We start from the raw sequence: 17,107 nt of genomic DNA on the forward strand, positions 1-17,107 counted from the left end.
ATGAATCCTAGTAATGTCTATAATGCACTCATAAATACACTAAAAACAAAAAAATATCTAGTCTGTTTGCTTTGGTATGCATTTTTTTTCAATTTTTCCTCTTCATTTTTTTCAAAGAAGCATTGCAACAATTGTGTTTGTAGGATTGTCCAAGGTTGTAGTCACAACTGTAAATATCATTTGCATATCAGTAGAAAAAAGAAAGAAGGAGGAGGAGAGGGTTCTTTAAAGCCCCAAATAGCACAGATAATAGCAATTTCACCTGGTTTGCATTTCTCCTTTCATGCAAATTCTCCTTGAGCTTAACTGACCACAGTCGTGTTTTTTCTCGGGAAGTAAGGGAATTGGTGTTTGTCTATACTTTCAGCAACATCTGGTTTTTCCACATTGGCACTGGTACCTTGTTGGGAGCCATCCATCTTGGAAACAGTGGCATTATTTGCCACAAAGCTGGCCCCCAGGGAAACTGGGAGAGTGGAAATGTCACCACTTTGAACCACTGATATCTCATTAGTCTTCATGGCCTAGCCACTATTGAGCATGCTGGTGTAATAGGTTTCACACAATAGGGTCCATGCTCACTGAAGGGGCCAGGATTTCCTTGGGAAAAATTTCTGAGACTCTCTTCCATCTGTACCCAACAGAGTCATTGTGTTCTTGATGGCCAGCTTCCTGCCACAGCAAGCTGAGTTATTGTTTGCCCCACAGGTGATATAGCAGACCTTCATATTGCCTTCAGTAGTAACAGTTGACCCATGTATGTTGCACACAAAAGGCTTCTCTCTGGTGCACGTCCACTCATGAATCTGAAGGGAACTGGTGGAGGAGAAGTTCTTCCCACACTGTGTTATGCCATGTTTCTTGGCCTGTCAGTGTGCCTGGGCCACTAACAAAGGAGTCAAGCCTGGGGACCTGAGGAATGGTTCTACAAATGCTGGGAACTTCAACTTTGACATAGGGGGTTGTGCTCCAATAAAATTGATGGGAAACTGCTATGACCTTTCATCTCGGGGAAGCTGTTCTCAGAGCTCTCAGCTTTGCCCCTAGCATCAAGAGACCTTGATTTGATGCTTCTGCTTAGCTATTAGCCAGAGACACTGCCTGGAAGGACATGGTTTCCATAGCTTTGATACTCCTAATCCCATGAGTGAGGACAAGTCATTGGCCAGGCATCTCTCCCAAGTCATTTTCTCAGCTGCTTGCACTACAGGCCCAAAGTAGGACCCACTTTCTCTGGGGCATCTAAGGAAGTCATCACCTCAGAGTGATGTCAAGTGGGAGGGACTCTCCAGCAAGGTGTTTTGGGAATCCAACCACCCATGTACTACATTCGTAATTTCTTTAGGCAGATGGGGCATGAATGCTGAATCTCTACAGATGCATTCACCCAATGGTATGTTTTTTGCCTTTGGTAGAAAAAGGTTGTCCATAGATCTTACACGGAATGGCCTCTCTCCAGTGTGGGTACATTAATTACATCTTGAGAGAGCTTTGGCAGCTCAAGACCCAGCAGCAAATGAGACTAGGGTCAGTGGTTGCCTTGTCGATGTTCACCACTGCCTGCTGTAATTTCAGATCTCTGAACCTAGCTTGGGGGTTCCATTACCAATGGAAGCCACCAACCATTGGGGAATTATAGTTTGGCCCCAGCCCAGGTCATGTGGGTCCAGCCTCACTTTTTGGAGAAGGCCTATGCTGCAATCATTGGGCAATGGGCCACCCATGAGGTCCTTAAGGTTTAGTCCCTGAAGAGAGATTTTGATGACCCATACAGAAGTGGTCCCTGTTACAAGGACAGGTTTGCTGTCTGAAGGACAAGAACCGAGTGCATAGAGGATGCCATTGCCTGCTGCCCTTTAGTTATATAATTCAGAAAACAGCTGGGGGTTCGTCTTTACCTGAGATTTTCAATGAAAGTATACCTTGAGGTTGCCCTTGGTGGTAAAGTGATGGCCACAGACAGAGCACACAAAGAGGCTCTCTCCAATATGGGAGCAGAGGTGGATCTGCAAAGAGTTATCAATCCCGAAAAAAGTACTATAGAAATCGACCTGTCTTTAGGTTTGATATCCACAGCAGAGATGTTTGGTGACTTCCCTTTCCCTTTCCCAAATGGATTAGTGTCAGGGCCTGAGGTAGCCAAGCACTCTGGAGGTAAGAGATGACATTCAGGAGCACTCATGACCCATCTGGCTTCAGGGGAAAGGGTGTCAACCCTGGTGACAAAGAGCTGGCCATGGAAGGGATATTGCCATGAGATATCTTGATTCATTTCAAGGCATCCAGAAACAGACATTGTCTTCCATCTTTCTGGCTGAGCAGTTACTTCAGTGGAAACCTTCTGGGAAAGTGGCTGCCTAAAGTCTTCAGGGTGTCAGCCACTGCTACACTAGAGTGGAGGGTGTGTGCAGCCCACACATTCACCTGGATGTGGAGCTGCTTCTGCTACAGGTACAGAATCTGCTTAAGGGCCCCACATGGGATGCTGTTGGCACCAGGCACCAGGGTTGGCTGGCAGTTCATCCACACTCTAATGGTTCACCTCCACCTTGGTGATCAGTAGTGCCTGAAGAGTCCATTAGTATTGGCCACTTTGCATTTGGGTAAATAGTCATGTCCTGGGGTGTGGGCATCAGGGCAGCTTCTGCCTTCAAGTACACAACAGACTCTGGACTCGGCTTCTCCTTCCCCCACTCTCCCTGTGACCATTCTTACTGCTTGGGCTATGTAACTGGTTGCTCAGTGCAGCTGTGGAGAAGTCCTCTGAAGGTACTGGCCCATCACTGTCACTAATGATGAGGACAGGTGGAATTCTAATGCAATTTTTCTTGTATTTCAAGATTTCAGAAAGATTAAAGAACTTGGCACAGCATCTCTCACAGATGTAAGTCTTCTCCCAACAGAGCCACTTCACCATGGCTTTGTCCCATTCCTTTCATCACCATTCCCTAGAGGGTTCATTGGAGTACACCTGTGCTACTGGGGTGTAATTTACAGTCAGCTCAAGTCATGGATGCTTGCCCTGGTTCTTCTCAGAGTTCATTTATTGGGGCTTTACCTGCTTGTGCCTAGACATTGGTGCTAACATCTGGGGGCCAGGAGAGCCACAGTTTTTTGCTCTCCCCACCACAAATTCTAGGAATTGGGAAATCTACCCACTTCATGTGCATATCCCAGTAATTATTATCAATAATCAATAGTGCCAGCTTCTGAGAGCATGGTCAAAGAATACATCTTAACATTTTTGATGAGTTTAGCTTTCTTCCAATAATGCTTGATTAATATAATAAGGTCACACGCCTCACTGCATCCTGTCCTACACCCTCGCACCCCAGAATGGGCAATATGAAAATGTCTCAGTGATGACTTTTGATGATGACAGCTGGAGAGACTCAGTAAATCTTCACAGTTCTATAGAAACAGGAAGACAGGAAAGGAAAGGAACATTACAGAAACTTCCAGGAGGATTATGTGAAGAAGTCCTGCCAGAACAATGCAGCTGGGCAACATCTTGCCTTTCTTTCTCCTATGGAAACTGCTCAGAGTGAATTACACATGGGTGCAGACACACGCACATACACACACCATAAACATGACGACACACAAACATGCACTAAGTGAAATTTACCAGATTTGCTAGCCAGGGTTAGTTTTGCAATCAGTGATAAACCCCAGCAGAACAAGCTTCTTCTGGATTGTATTGAAGTAACTCAGGGCAACCAAAACAAATGGTCAAAATACTTCTCAGAATGCAAGCACGTGTGTCTATTGCCAAGTCGAACAGAAGCCCCAAGAAGTCATGTTTGGGAGAGGGAAGTTTGTAGTTCATTAGTGAAAATGCAACTTTTTCTTTCATTGTTCAACTATAAATAATTCTTTAGCACCTTCTATGTCAATAGTTCTATGTTAAGGACTAGAAAAGGGATGCCAAGAAGTACAGAACCCACTCTTTATCTTCTATGAGAGAAAAGCTTCCCTGTATATTCCTCCTTGAGCCTAACATTTCTCCTAACATTTCTTCAACCTCAGGGAAGTGGTAGACAGATGCTTTCACCCATCACTCACCCCTCCATAAGACTTTAACAGATATAGATCAAAGTCTGACATCCCTTTATCTTCCATCAGGTGGTCTAAATGTCACTGAACAGAAATGGTCCCTCCTTTTGCACTTGACTTTCTTTGAGATAGCCTGCCTATGGAAGTCGCTCATAGGCCTGTCGTTTCTGCATTATAAGCAGAATAGAGAGGGGCTTCCTTGACCTGCAGAAATATCTTCAGTTTTCTACTTACTCCCCCTTGTACTTGAGCAATTAAAGATGGAAATAATATACAGATTGATATGGGCCTTAGTTGCAATGGGAGCCCTTCTTTCTTCTTTTGCTACCATGAGAACAGATCATGACTAAGCCCAATAATTCAAGGAGGATGAGAGTCATGTGAAGCAGATCTGAACTCAACCTACAGTTGGAAGCGTCCAGCTGAGTCTAGAAAAGCTACTCCAACCAACCTGCAGATTTATGGAAACTAAATGCTTATTATCATTTGCCAGTGAGATGGTATGGTTGTCTGCAACAATAGTTAATTGGTACAGAAACTGTGATTGCAAGAAATTAAAACCATGACTCTGGATTCCAGTTGGATTCCAGTTTGTTGGGTGCAATGGCAAACTCTCCAAATCAAAACTGATAACCCCAGACAAGCTCTTCACACTCTGGACTTCTGTTTGCATATCCATAAACTGGTGATAACATAATTTCACCTCCCTCAGAGAGTTGTGAGGATTAGATTTCTCAATGCATTCAAAGAATGTGAAGCAATACCTGGCACACAATAAACAGTCAATAAATGTTTCTCAGCACAATTTTATCTAACAACAAAGTTGATGTTATAATTTGCACACGAATACAAATTTTAGGATCAACTGCAAACCAAAAATTCCTGCAGGGACTTTGATCAAGATTGCATTAAATCTATAGATCGAGTCAGAGGGAACTGGCATCTTAATATTGAGTGGTTCAATCCATAAATATGATATAGCTCTCCATTAGATCTTCTTTCACTTCTTTCAGCAGTGTTTTATTTTGGGCATTAAAATCTTGCATTTATTGTATTAGGTTCATATCTAAATATGTCAGTTTTTAATGATATTTTGATTTTCAATTATTCATTGCTAGACTTATATTTTTACTTTCTTTCATGCAGTCTTGCTTAAATCAACATTAGTTTTAGGGCTTTTTGGTAGATTCTTTTGCATTTTCTACAGGAAAGGTCATTTCACTTACTTTTTAAAAAAATTTTTTTAGTTGTAGATGGACATAATCTTTATTTTTATGTGGTGCTGAGGATCGAACCCAGTGCCTCACACTTGTTAGTCAAGCGCTCTACCACTGAGCCACAACCCCAGCCCCATTTCATCTATTCATTTTTTCAATTTTATTTTATTTCTTTCAATTGTCTTTTTTTCCTATTTGTATGCCATGTATTTCTTACCTTATAGTGGCTAAGACCTCCAGTTTAATATTGAATAGGAATGGTCAGAACAAATATACTTGCATTGTTCTTGGTCCAAGAGGGAAAGTCTGGTATTTCACCATTCAGTTTAGCTGCAGGGTTTTCATAGATAAGGGTTATCAGATTGAGGAAATTATCTTCTATTCTTAGTTTTCTGAGGGTTTTTATCTAAAACGTGTGTGGATTTTTTTTGTCAAAAATAATTGTTACATCTAACAAAATGATCATTTTTTCAATCTGTTATCTTAAATCAACTTTGTTTTGTCTTGAAATGTTGAACCGGTCTTGCATAACTGGGATTGATCCCAGTTCTTTCATTGTGTAACATCATTTTCATATCTTGCTGGATTTTATTTGCTACGTTTTTCTGCATCTATGTACATGAGGGATATTAGTCTATTCCTTTCTTGTTAGGCTTTGTGTGGTTTTAGTATCAGGGTAATGTTGACCTCATAAAATAAGTTGGGAAAATATTGCTCCTGTTCTATTTGACTGAAGATTTGGTATAGCAATGGTATTATAGCTTCCTTAAGTGATTAGTAGAAATCGCCAATAAAGTTTTGAAGGAGGGGGATGTTTTTTACTGAACACAATTAGCTACCAGGATCTTACTATCAAGCTGTGAGATCAGATGCATGAAGAAACAACATCTATGTGCTAAAGACCAGTGGCTTCTATAGGCCTCATGTATCAAAATCCCCTAAGTTTGTGTGTGGTTGTGAAATCTGTCCCTCAGGGATTACTTTATTATATTCAAAGTATGGAAATCCACACTTTAAAATATGCATTTCAAAATGAACACCAAGAACAATTCCATAGGTTACTATAATGCTCACCTAGATTTGATGACTCATTTTGGGGTATAGAGAGAATGTTTTTAGCAGAGCTTGGACTATACTGAGGCAAGAGAAGCACCTAGGGTTTAATGAGGCTCTCACTCTTGTGTTAGTTTCAGGTGTGGATAAGTATATCTGAGTACCATCTTAAATTTTATGCCCTTGGCAGTTCTCTTGCTTCACCCAGTAACAGCCCTGGGTTTTAGCATTCAGGTAAAAGTGTGAGAGGAAGCAGGAGTCCTTGCTCTGTCTGGTTCCCTGTCCTACCTCACTACCATATTGTGCTCCAAACCACCTCATTTGACACTAAGTATTTGCTTGCCAACCTACTGGTCCTGCATTCCTAGCCAATCTGGCACCCACGTTCCTAACTTTTTCCTCTTCTATGACATTTCAGCTTTGTACCATAATCTAGCAATTAACTACTGCCGTGTTCCCAAGTCTTCTCCCTACCTTGAGAATGGGCTGTTTTCAAGTGTGTATATGCAATGTATATATGTTAGTTATTCAGGAATTGAAGGATTTCAATCTTAAGATAATGGAAAGCAACTGGTAAACCATTGAAGAGTTTTAAGTAAGCATCTCAAATTCTGTGTGTCCAAAACAGAACTTATAACCTTTTGTATTCCTAAAGTAAATAAATCAACTATCCAAACCCAAAATGTGAGGATCATTCTACCTCTTTCCTCTCCTTCAGCTTCAGTTTCCAACCAGCTACCAAATCCTATCACTTTTTCCTCCTAAATATATCCAGCCCTGTCCAATTCTATGTATCCCCACAACCTCTGCCTTAGTTCAAGACTTTATCATCTCTTACCTGGAGGTGGTAGCCTCCTCACTGGGCTTACTGCTCCAACATCCATAGTGTGGCCATATAATTTATTGAGATAATTGACTAAAAAGGAAAGTTTTAAAAAGTAAAATTACATAATTTTTGAAATATTTATTGACCAATAAATCATCTTTTTTATATTGCTATACTTATAAGATCTATTCACAAACCTTAAAAAACAAATTTAATATAAAATTATGTATATCTGTGTATATGAAGGCAAAAACTCAAACTGTGTTTTGATAGTCATATAATAATCAAAATAATCTCAATGTATATTCATAATTAACATACTTTGGGGCTGGGGATGTGGCTCAAGCGGTAGCGCGCTTGCCTGGCATGCGTGCGGCCCGGGTTCGATCCTCAGCACCACATACAAACAAAGATGTTGTGTCCGCTGAAAACTGAAAAATAAATATTAAAATTCTCTCTCTCTCTCTCTCTCTGTCTCTCTTTAAAAAAAACATACTTTAGTTTTACATCATATCTATAGTACCATTTCATTTTCTAAAGAATTTAATTGTTTCAAAATGGTTGTATTATTTTAAATTTTTTATAAAATTTCCTATAATGGGGCTGGGATTGTGGCTCAGCGGTAGGGCACTCGCCTAGCACAGGAGGGACCCGAGTTCGGTACTCAGCACCACACAAAAATAAAGGCATTGTGTTGTGTCCATCTACACCAAAAAAATATATATATATATATATATTTTTTTTAATTTTCCTATAATCCTCTTTAGCTTCTTATAATCTTTTGGTTTCAAATTTTGAACTATTGACATTTTACGTTGACTGGTCTTAGCAGGGCATTACATTTGTGCTGATATAAAATTCACACACACCTGGGAGGGGTGGCGCATGCCTCTAATCCTAGCAACTTGGGAGACTGAGGCAGGAGGATGGCAAGTTCCAGGCCACCCACAGCAACTTAGTTAGACCCTGTCTCAAAGAAAAAAATAAAAAGGTCTGGGGATGTAGATCAGTAAAGCACCCTGGGTTCAATCCCCAGTACGATAAATAAATAAATATAAAATTTACACAACCTAAAATTCGCCATTTTAAAGTGTACATACAATTCAGGCTGAGTGTGGTGGTGCATGCCAGTAATTCCAGCAACTCGGGAGGCTGAGGCAAGAGTATCACAGGTTCAAGGCTAGCCTGGGCAATTTAGGGAAATCCAATCCCAAACTAAAAATAAAAAAGGCTGAGGAATGTAGCTCAGTGATAGAGTGCCCCTGGATTCAATCCCTGATATTAAAAAATAAATTATACAATTCAGTAGTTTTCAGTATATGCATGATGGTATGCAATAATCAACACTATGTAGTTCCAGAATATTTTCATTATCCTAAAAAGAAACTCCACACCTATGAGCAGTCAATTGCATTTCCCTGTTCCTTACAGCCAATTGCATTTCCCTGTTCCGTACAGCCCTCAGCAACTACCAATCTACTCTGACTCTACATATTTGCCTATTTTGGATATTTCTTACAAATAGAATTATAAATTACATGGCTTTTTGTTCCTTCTATTTACCATGTTTTCAAGGTTCATCTATGTTTTAGCAGGAATCAGTACTTATTCTTCTTCGTGTCTGAATAATATTCCATGATATAGATGCATCATATTTTGTTTATCCATTCATCAGCTGATAAGCATTTGGGTTGTTTTCACTTTGGTGTTATCATAAATACAGATGCAACAAACATTCATGTCCAGGTTTTTGTGTGTGTTTTCAGTTCTCTTGGACATATGCACAGAAGTGGAAGTGCTAGGTCAAATGATGACTATCTGGTCAACCTTTTGAGATGCCAAACTATTTTTCAAAGGGACTGCACTATTTTACAATCCTACCAGCAATATATGAGGAGACCAATTTCTCCACTTCTCATTTGTTTTATTATAGCCATCCTAGTAGATATGAAGTATCTCATTGTAGTTTTGATTTTCATTTCCCTGATAATCAATGATGTTGAGCATCTTTTCATGTGCTTATTGGTCCATTTACCTGTTTTCTTTGGAAAATATCTATTCAAAACCTTTTCCTTCCCCCCGCCATAACTTTGGTACTGGGGATTAAATCTAGAGGCACTTTACCACTGAGCCACATCCCCAGCCCTTTTTATTTTGAGACAGGGTCATACTAAGTTGCCTAGGGCCTCACTAGGTAGCTGAGGCTGGCCTCAAACTTGCCATCCCCCTGCCTCAACCTCCTGACTCGCTGGAATTGCAGGCATGCACCACAGCACCTGGCCATTTTCCCATTTTTTAATTGTGTTGATACTTTTTTGTTGAATTTTAAGAGTTCTTTATTTATTCTGGATATTAGACTTTCTTTAGATAAATAATTGCCAAGTATTTTCTTCCATTCTGTAGGTTTGTTTGTGCATTTTGATAGCATCCTTTGATATGCAAAGGTTTTTAACTATTTATTTATTTATTTATTTATTTATTTATTTATTTGTTACTAGGAATTGAAACCTGGGGCACTTTATCACTGAGCTACATCCCCAGCATTTTATTTTTTGAGACAGGGTCTTGCTAAATTGCTGAGGGCCTCAGTAAATTGCTGAGGCTAGCCTTGAATTTGCCATCCTCCTGCCTCAGCCTCCTAACATGCTGGGATTAAAGGTGTGTACCACTGTACCCTGCCAAAAGTTTTTAATTTGGGTGAAGTCATATTTTTTTCTTTCATTTCTTGTGCTTGAATGTCATATCTAAGAGATTGCTGTCTAATCAAATATCATTAATATTTATGCCTAAGTTTTCTTTTAAGAGTTCTATAGGTTTAGCACTTACATTTAGGTCTTTGATTTATTTTGTGTTCATTTTTGCATATGGTGTGAGTTATGAGGCTAAATGCATTTTTTGCATGAGGATGTCCATGTCCCAGCACCATTTTTTTAAAAAAGACTGTTTTTTCCTGTTAAAATATTGTGGTACCCTTGTTGAAAAACAATTGACCATAGATGGGTGGTTTAGATATAATATTTTGATTGAGAGAAACATATCTGAGATGTAAATTCTGTACCTAAAGGATATTCTAAAGTTATATTTTTACTGATGTGTAAATATATAAGCCAAAATATTTTCTCAGTGACTTTTTGCCTCCATATGGAGTATCTTTCCTTATCAAATATTTTTATGTGACAAGGCTGTTGAAATGAGTTGACTGTTTGTGATCCTTTTTAATGTTTTGCACAACTCAGATGCTGCAAAATTGTAGGGCTTTTCAATTTCATTCTATTTTGGTACAAACTATAAATTTATCCAATTAAAAATAGGAGTTTCATCAAAAGACCCTTCAAAGTCAAGGTATTCCAACATTCAATTATAGAATTGCAAAATTGGGTCTTACAGATCATTTGAACTCGCATAATTTAATTTGTTTAGAAGAAATCTAATGTCTGTTTGCAAGCTTTGTTTTCAATGATTATTTTCCAAAATCTTCAAATGTGAACCTTCTTTGAATACTTTGATTAAAGACATCCAAATGGTTTTAAGAAATCAAGAAATAAAATTTAGGACTTACAAAAATGTTCAATACCAATGTAGCATACTTTGATTGATTTACAAAGTAATTCTTTAAAGCCTCAAACATTTCTAAAATCCATTTTATGACACATATCCCAACATCTAAGTATTTTTGATTCAACATATTTTGTTATAAAAATTTTGTATTTCAGGTACTCTAACAGTGTATAAAAAGAAACATTTGTAAATTCTGACAACTGTAGTTTCTATTTTGATATAGTATTATAGCTTCTCTTTTTGTAATAAATTATGTGTGCACCTTGACTAATTCCAAATATAGTTCAGTTCCTTATATTGAATTTACTAAGATAATTGTCTTCACTGCACCAAAATTTATATTTTAGCCATTATCTCTAAAACAAATTATTTTATCTTCAAATGTTAAACTTTTAAAATAAATTTACTATAGCATTCACAATCATGGCAGATGTTACACCTTTGACAGAATGAAGCTCCAAAAGCTTTATTTAGATCCATGAATTGGATGAAAATATCAAGCTATAACTGGAATGAACTGATATTCCAAGCATCTGAAGACACTAATATAAAACTGATGCCATGTAACTCTTTGTGAACTTCTTTATCTTCTAATAAAGCCAACACATTGACAAATGTTGCTTCACTTTTAAAAAATATTTTTTAGTTGTTGATAGACTTTTATTTTGTTTATTTATATGCAGTGCTGAGGATCAAACCCAGTACCTCACACATGCAAGGCAAGAGTGCTACTGCTGAGCCACAGCCGCAGCCCTGTTGCTTCACTTTTTGTATGAACACAACGTACATACAAAAAAAGGAATGAAAGTTTAGCAATTAGATCTACATGAAAATATATACTACACAAAGCCATATGCAAACACCATTAAATGTAGATGAGGACCCCTTCCCTGAGGCACTACACAGCATAAATGCACTCAAAAAGTAAGTACCTTTTGGGCAGGGGTTGGGCTTAGTGGTAGAGTACTTGCCTTGCATGTGTGAAGTATTGGGTTCGATCCTGAGCACCACATAAAAATAGATATTGTACCAACTACAACTAAAGAAAAATATTGTTTTTTTAAAAAAGTAAATGCCTTTTAAAACTCAGGGGCTGCCCTGTTACTTGAGATCCCAAACTGAGAACTGGTAGACTGTGAGCCAACACCCTGAGTGTCCACACTCGAGACTAATACCTTTCAAAGCTAAGGCACCTCTTTTCCACAGCTCTACTCTAGTGTCCTGGAAAGAAAACTGCATCAAATGCTATTTTCAAAATCGGAGACTGAAAGAATTTTAGTCAAGAGCTGGGAAGTGGAGGGACTTATATAAAAGTGAAATTAATTAAATGTTTCCCCAAGATAGAAAGAATACAATAGATATATGTGTAACCAAGTATTATTTCCCATTAGTGCTGAGAATATTTATTTTGTTCCCCTCCTGGGTTCCATAAATACTAATGATTTAGCATGTATTTGTACTATTTTACAATATTAAACAGTTCAAATTATTCTTACTTTCATGCATGTCCATATATCCATACAAATATCTATATTTTAAAATATGTAATTATATATATCAAACCAGTTGTAATTTGGGTGAAGTGAGCTTCAAATTCTTTAAATTGGCAAGTAGAAACACAGTAAACACTAGAATTGTGAATAATTCTACTTTTATAAAATTCCTTCATACAATTTTCATTGGTACTTAATTTGATTTAAAAAATTCATGATATTCATTATATTTTACCTTTTAATTGATAACTTTAAATATTTTAGAAAAATCATTTTTGAAAACAAAAAGTAACTTAATTTTTTATATTTATATATTTGGATGAACATATAGGCAAATTTTGTATCTTGAATACAATTCAGTTTTATTTTTGATCCTTTAAATATTTGCTGTTAAGAGAATGCAAATTACATGAAAATTTTGAATATAAAAATATAAGTAGTGATTCTGTTGAAATGAAGGAAATAATACTAATTTTAGGAGGGAGGGTAGTGATAGGGATGGAACATAGGTCTCGTGTATATTAAGCACGTGCTCTACTACTGGGCTACACTCCCAGCCCCAAGGACACTACATTTTATGAAATACACAACAATTCATGAATTATATATCATATTATTTGTATTAATCATCTAAACTTTGTATTTATCACCTCAACTTTATCAACTGCACGAAAGTATAGTCATCTTTGAGTTTTGTCCAATTTCATATAAAAAGTGTAGCTTTGGGGCTAGGGTTGTGGCTCAGTGGTAGAGTGCTCACCTAGCATGCATGAGGCACTGGGTTTGATCCTCAACACCACATAAATGTAAAATAAAGGTTATTGTGTCCACCTACAACTAAAAAATAAATATATTTTTTTAAAAAGCATAGCTTTGCACATGTTTTTTATCTTGTCATAATGAAGATATTTTTGTTAAGGTAGAAGCATAGGATATTTTATTTAACAACTTACTAGTTTGATTCATAACTTGTAAATATTTAAACCTAATGAAATGTGGGCTTTCATTTGTTCTCTTGCCCCAGGCCCACAAATGTCCAGGGTAACAGAACACACCATCTGCCACTTCATGTGGTAAATTGCCGTCTCCAGGAAGCTTCTCATAGTGACAACTATTTTTGAAGCAAATGACAATGCTTTTTCAGCAACTTTGTGTCCTCTGTTTTTCATGTGGTTAGTTACAGCTCCATTGCCTCCATGGCAGGTGATAAATGTCCACAAACACTTTGTGCAGGTCATATACTCAACATCAATGGTCTTGAGAGGTGAAAATTGCTACTTAATATTTCATTGAACATTCCCTTGAGCTCATTGCTGCCAAAAGGGTTTATTGCAAAAACAAAAATATTAAGCATTAGCTAACAATATAATAAATAATAGATATAAGTTTGTACTTTACAATAAATGACAAAATCCCTGTAGCAAAAGCATTGAGTTGACCCTTTCTAACCGCCAGCCGTACTTCTCAGCCTTTATTTCCTGCACATACTTCACACACAACTCACCAGTGATGTCCCACATTTTCTCACTGATGTGGTCAAGTGGTGGCCTATGCAGCTTTACATAAGACATATGTCTCAGACTATGGCATGAGCCACAGCAACTGACTGATACACAAAGAGGCTGGCAGGAACAATAGATTTAAATATTTCTCCCACTACCACCAGAGACCAGAAGAACTTAGATCCCTCCAAGCTGTTAATGTTGGAACCACTTGGTTTTTATCAGGGAGCAGCCTGAATGCTCTCCTGTGCTGGAAGGTAGATAACTAGCTATCTTGTAACAGAAAAGTCAGGAAAAGAGAGGCAGGCTCACTGGTTTTCTTCCAGATTTGACTACATGATGAATTAATGCCTCTGCTCAGTGAATATTCATCTTATTACTAAACAAGACCATGACAAAAGCTGTAAGTACCAAATACAGGTCTACCAAACTTGCTCTGACTTATTTTAATGCTTATTAATAATAATACTTGAGGGCCGGGATTGTGGCTCAATGGCAGAGCACTTGCCTCATACGTGTGAGGCACTGGGTTCAATCCTCAGCACCACATAAAAATAAATAAACAATAAAAATATTTTATCCATCTACAACTAAAAAACATATTTTAAAAAAATAATTCTTGATTCTAAAATGAAACCTCTATCACAAATGCTAACATGAGCAGAATCCCAGGACAACAGGTATGAGTCAAAACACTCGGGCCAAGATATAGCCAGGGTGATTTTTCTAAGGCATAACCCTGGTCAAAGTAGTCCTCTGTTTACAATTCTTCAATTAATGTCCACTACTCTAAAGTTAAAACCCAATCCCTTGAAGCAGTAGGCTATCTGGACCCCACCTATTTCATCTTTGACCACTTCACCCACATCCCTTCACTTGACCCAAACTGGATCCCACATAATCTTCTCTCTTTTTAGAATATTCCTTCTACTCCCTGAACTGTCATTAGCTGTTGGACCAGTGTCAAAATGTATTGCATCCATCCTCTTTTCTGGAAAACTTTCCTGATCCCTCTCTTCCAGCCAAGCTGCCTGTCCCCTTTTCCCTGATAATATCTTTTGCACATTCCTGACATGAGATTTTTTTAAAAATCATGAATTGTATGGGCTGGGGATGTGGCTCAAGCAGTAGCGCGCTTACCTGGCATGCGTGTGGCCCGGGTTCGATCCTCAGCACCATATACAAAGATGTTGTGTCCGCCAAAAACTAAAAAATATTTAAAAATCCTCATAATCCGTTTGAATCAAATGTATGAAATATGATATGTCAAGAGCTGTGTAATGTTTTGAACAACTAATAAAAAAAAGAAAAAAAATCCTCACTCTCTCTCACTTTCTTTACAATTCATGATTTTTTAAAAATTTTTTTAATCTTCTGTTTATACATCCCTACTTCATCTGCAGGCACTTGAAAGAAAGAGATCTTCTCATTTCTATATCTTCAACACATTAGACTAGTCTAGACAGAGCTGGGTTAGATTGGGTTGGGTTGGACATAATTTGGAAACAAATACTGGGAGTCCAAATATGGAGAAATATGAATGCCAAGATGATGAAATTGCACTTTGGTAGATGGCTAATAATGACAAATAGGGAGATTTTGAGCAGAAGGCATAGTGACAGTATTATTTTAGGACAAATCATCTGGAGGTGTAGAGAAGATGAACTGAATTTCCGCTCACTTGTACATGCTCCCCACCAATAATGTTCCCAGTAAACACCCTCACGTTCTCTCTCCACCCACTCCATCTGAGCCTATCAGAGTACTAGCACATGAGAATACAGAAGGCATTTCTAAGTCAACACTTCTCATTTTTAATAAATAAATGTCAATATCCTTACTATATAAACAGAGAACACTTATAAATAAACCCAAAAATATGAACAGCAACTGGACAACAGGAAAAGGACATAAATAGAAATTTTACAAAAGAAAAAATTGGACCAACTAACCAAAGAGACTGCAAACTAAATTAATAATGAGATGCCAATTTTGCCTATTAAATTGTCAGAAATCATAAAACTAATAGTCAGCGTTGGCAAGGGTTTAGGAAAATGGCACTCGTATATTAGATGTGAGAGTGGAAATTAGTGCAAGGCTTCAGAAGAAGGGGGAAAAAAATCCAGAGACGAAGTCAAGGATATATTGTACAAGACATTTAGCACATTTATAATTACTTAGAAATTTGGAAAACAACTGAATAGCTAATAAAAGGGAATTTAAACCATGATACATTTTAATGATTCAATTTTATATAGTTATTTAAAACCACACTTTAAAAGAATATTAGGGATTTAGGGCACTTCATATTCATATTATAATGTTTAGTTTAAAACAGGATGTGGACATATATACAGATAATATAGTCACACAGAATACGTGTTTTTGATTGGCATTAAATGAATGAGTATTAAAATTTATATTTGGCTAAAACAATCCATAACAGAAAGAACTTCTGGGATACAATAGTAAGTCAGAACTTTTATCCAAATTTAACTATAATTACAATTTTATTATAAAAATTGTTCCAGTCAAAATTTTAAAGTTGCCATTATGATAAAGGAGCAATAACTTGGGATACGCAATATGTTCACTTTCAGCTGAGGTGGGTAGAAGAGTTAATTTCATGTAACTCATTTTTTTTCTAACACAATTTTCTCTCTTCATATTTTTTGTATCTTTCATTATGTTACAGCTTGAGGATGATAAATCATGAATGCTGTTGAATGTGAGTTTGGAGTTTCGCCCTATATTTTTTTTAATTTTTAAATTTGTTGTTTATTTATGCTAAGGATCAAACCCAGTGCCTCACACATGCTAGGCAAGCACTCTGCCACTGAGCTAGAGCCCCAGCCCTCTCCCTATATTTTTATTTACATTTTTAAGCATTTATCGACTAAAACAGGATATAATGAAGTCTCTAAAGTTATTGAGCTAATACACTCTGTATATTTCTATTATCTGTGCATTTATTTCTTCATCATTTCAGAGTTCTTGATTATTGTATTTTAATACATTTTGCAACATTAAAAATAATAAATATACATCTACACTTCTCCTGATGAGTAAAATTTCAAGAAAAATACACAAAAGATGTTATATCTAAAAGGCTTAACCATATTTGTAAAGGAGACAAATAATAATCTTTAAAACATCAAACACATTTGATGTGTCATCCTCATATTTCTGACATAGTTGGGTCATGCTTTTTTAAAAAATCTAATATGACAATATTTGCCATTCAATTGGAGTATTTAGATCATTTACATTTAATCTTATTATTGATAAAACTGTGTCTGAATCTACCATATTACTGGGTTTTTTTCTATTTATCTCATCTGTTCTTTATTTCCTTTTCCCCTGTTTTATCTTCTTTTGGACTGAGGGTTTTGGTTGTTTTGT

The 17,107-nt window shown here is 37.0% G+C and overlaps 2 pseudogenes; both read right to left on the reverse strand.

Moving 5' to 3' along the window:
• Nucleotides 1-302: 302 nt before the first annotated feature.
• Nucleotides 303-1,122, reverse strand: LOC144248983 (sal-like protein 4 pseudogene; annotated as a pseudogene).
• A 351-nt stretch (nucleotides 1,123-1,473) lies between these two features.
• Nucleotides 1,474-3,076, reverse strand: LOC113194387 (sal-like protein 4 pseudogene; annotated as a pseudogene).
• Between the last annotated feature and the right edge of the window lie 14,031 nt (nucleotides 3,077-17,107).

The sequence above is a fragment of the Urocitellus parryii genome, chromosome X (genome assembly GCF_045843805.1).
Source record: "Urocitellus parryii isolate mUroPar1 chromosome X, mUroPar1.hap1, whole genome shotgun sequence".
Lineage (NCBI taxonomy): Eukaryota > Metazoa > Chordata > Mammalia > Rodentia > Sciuridae > Urocitellus > Urocitellus parryii.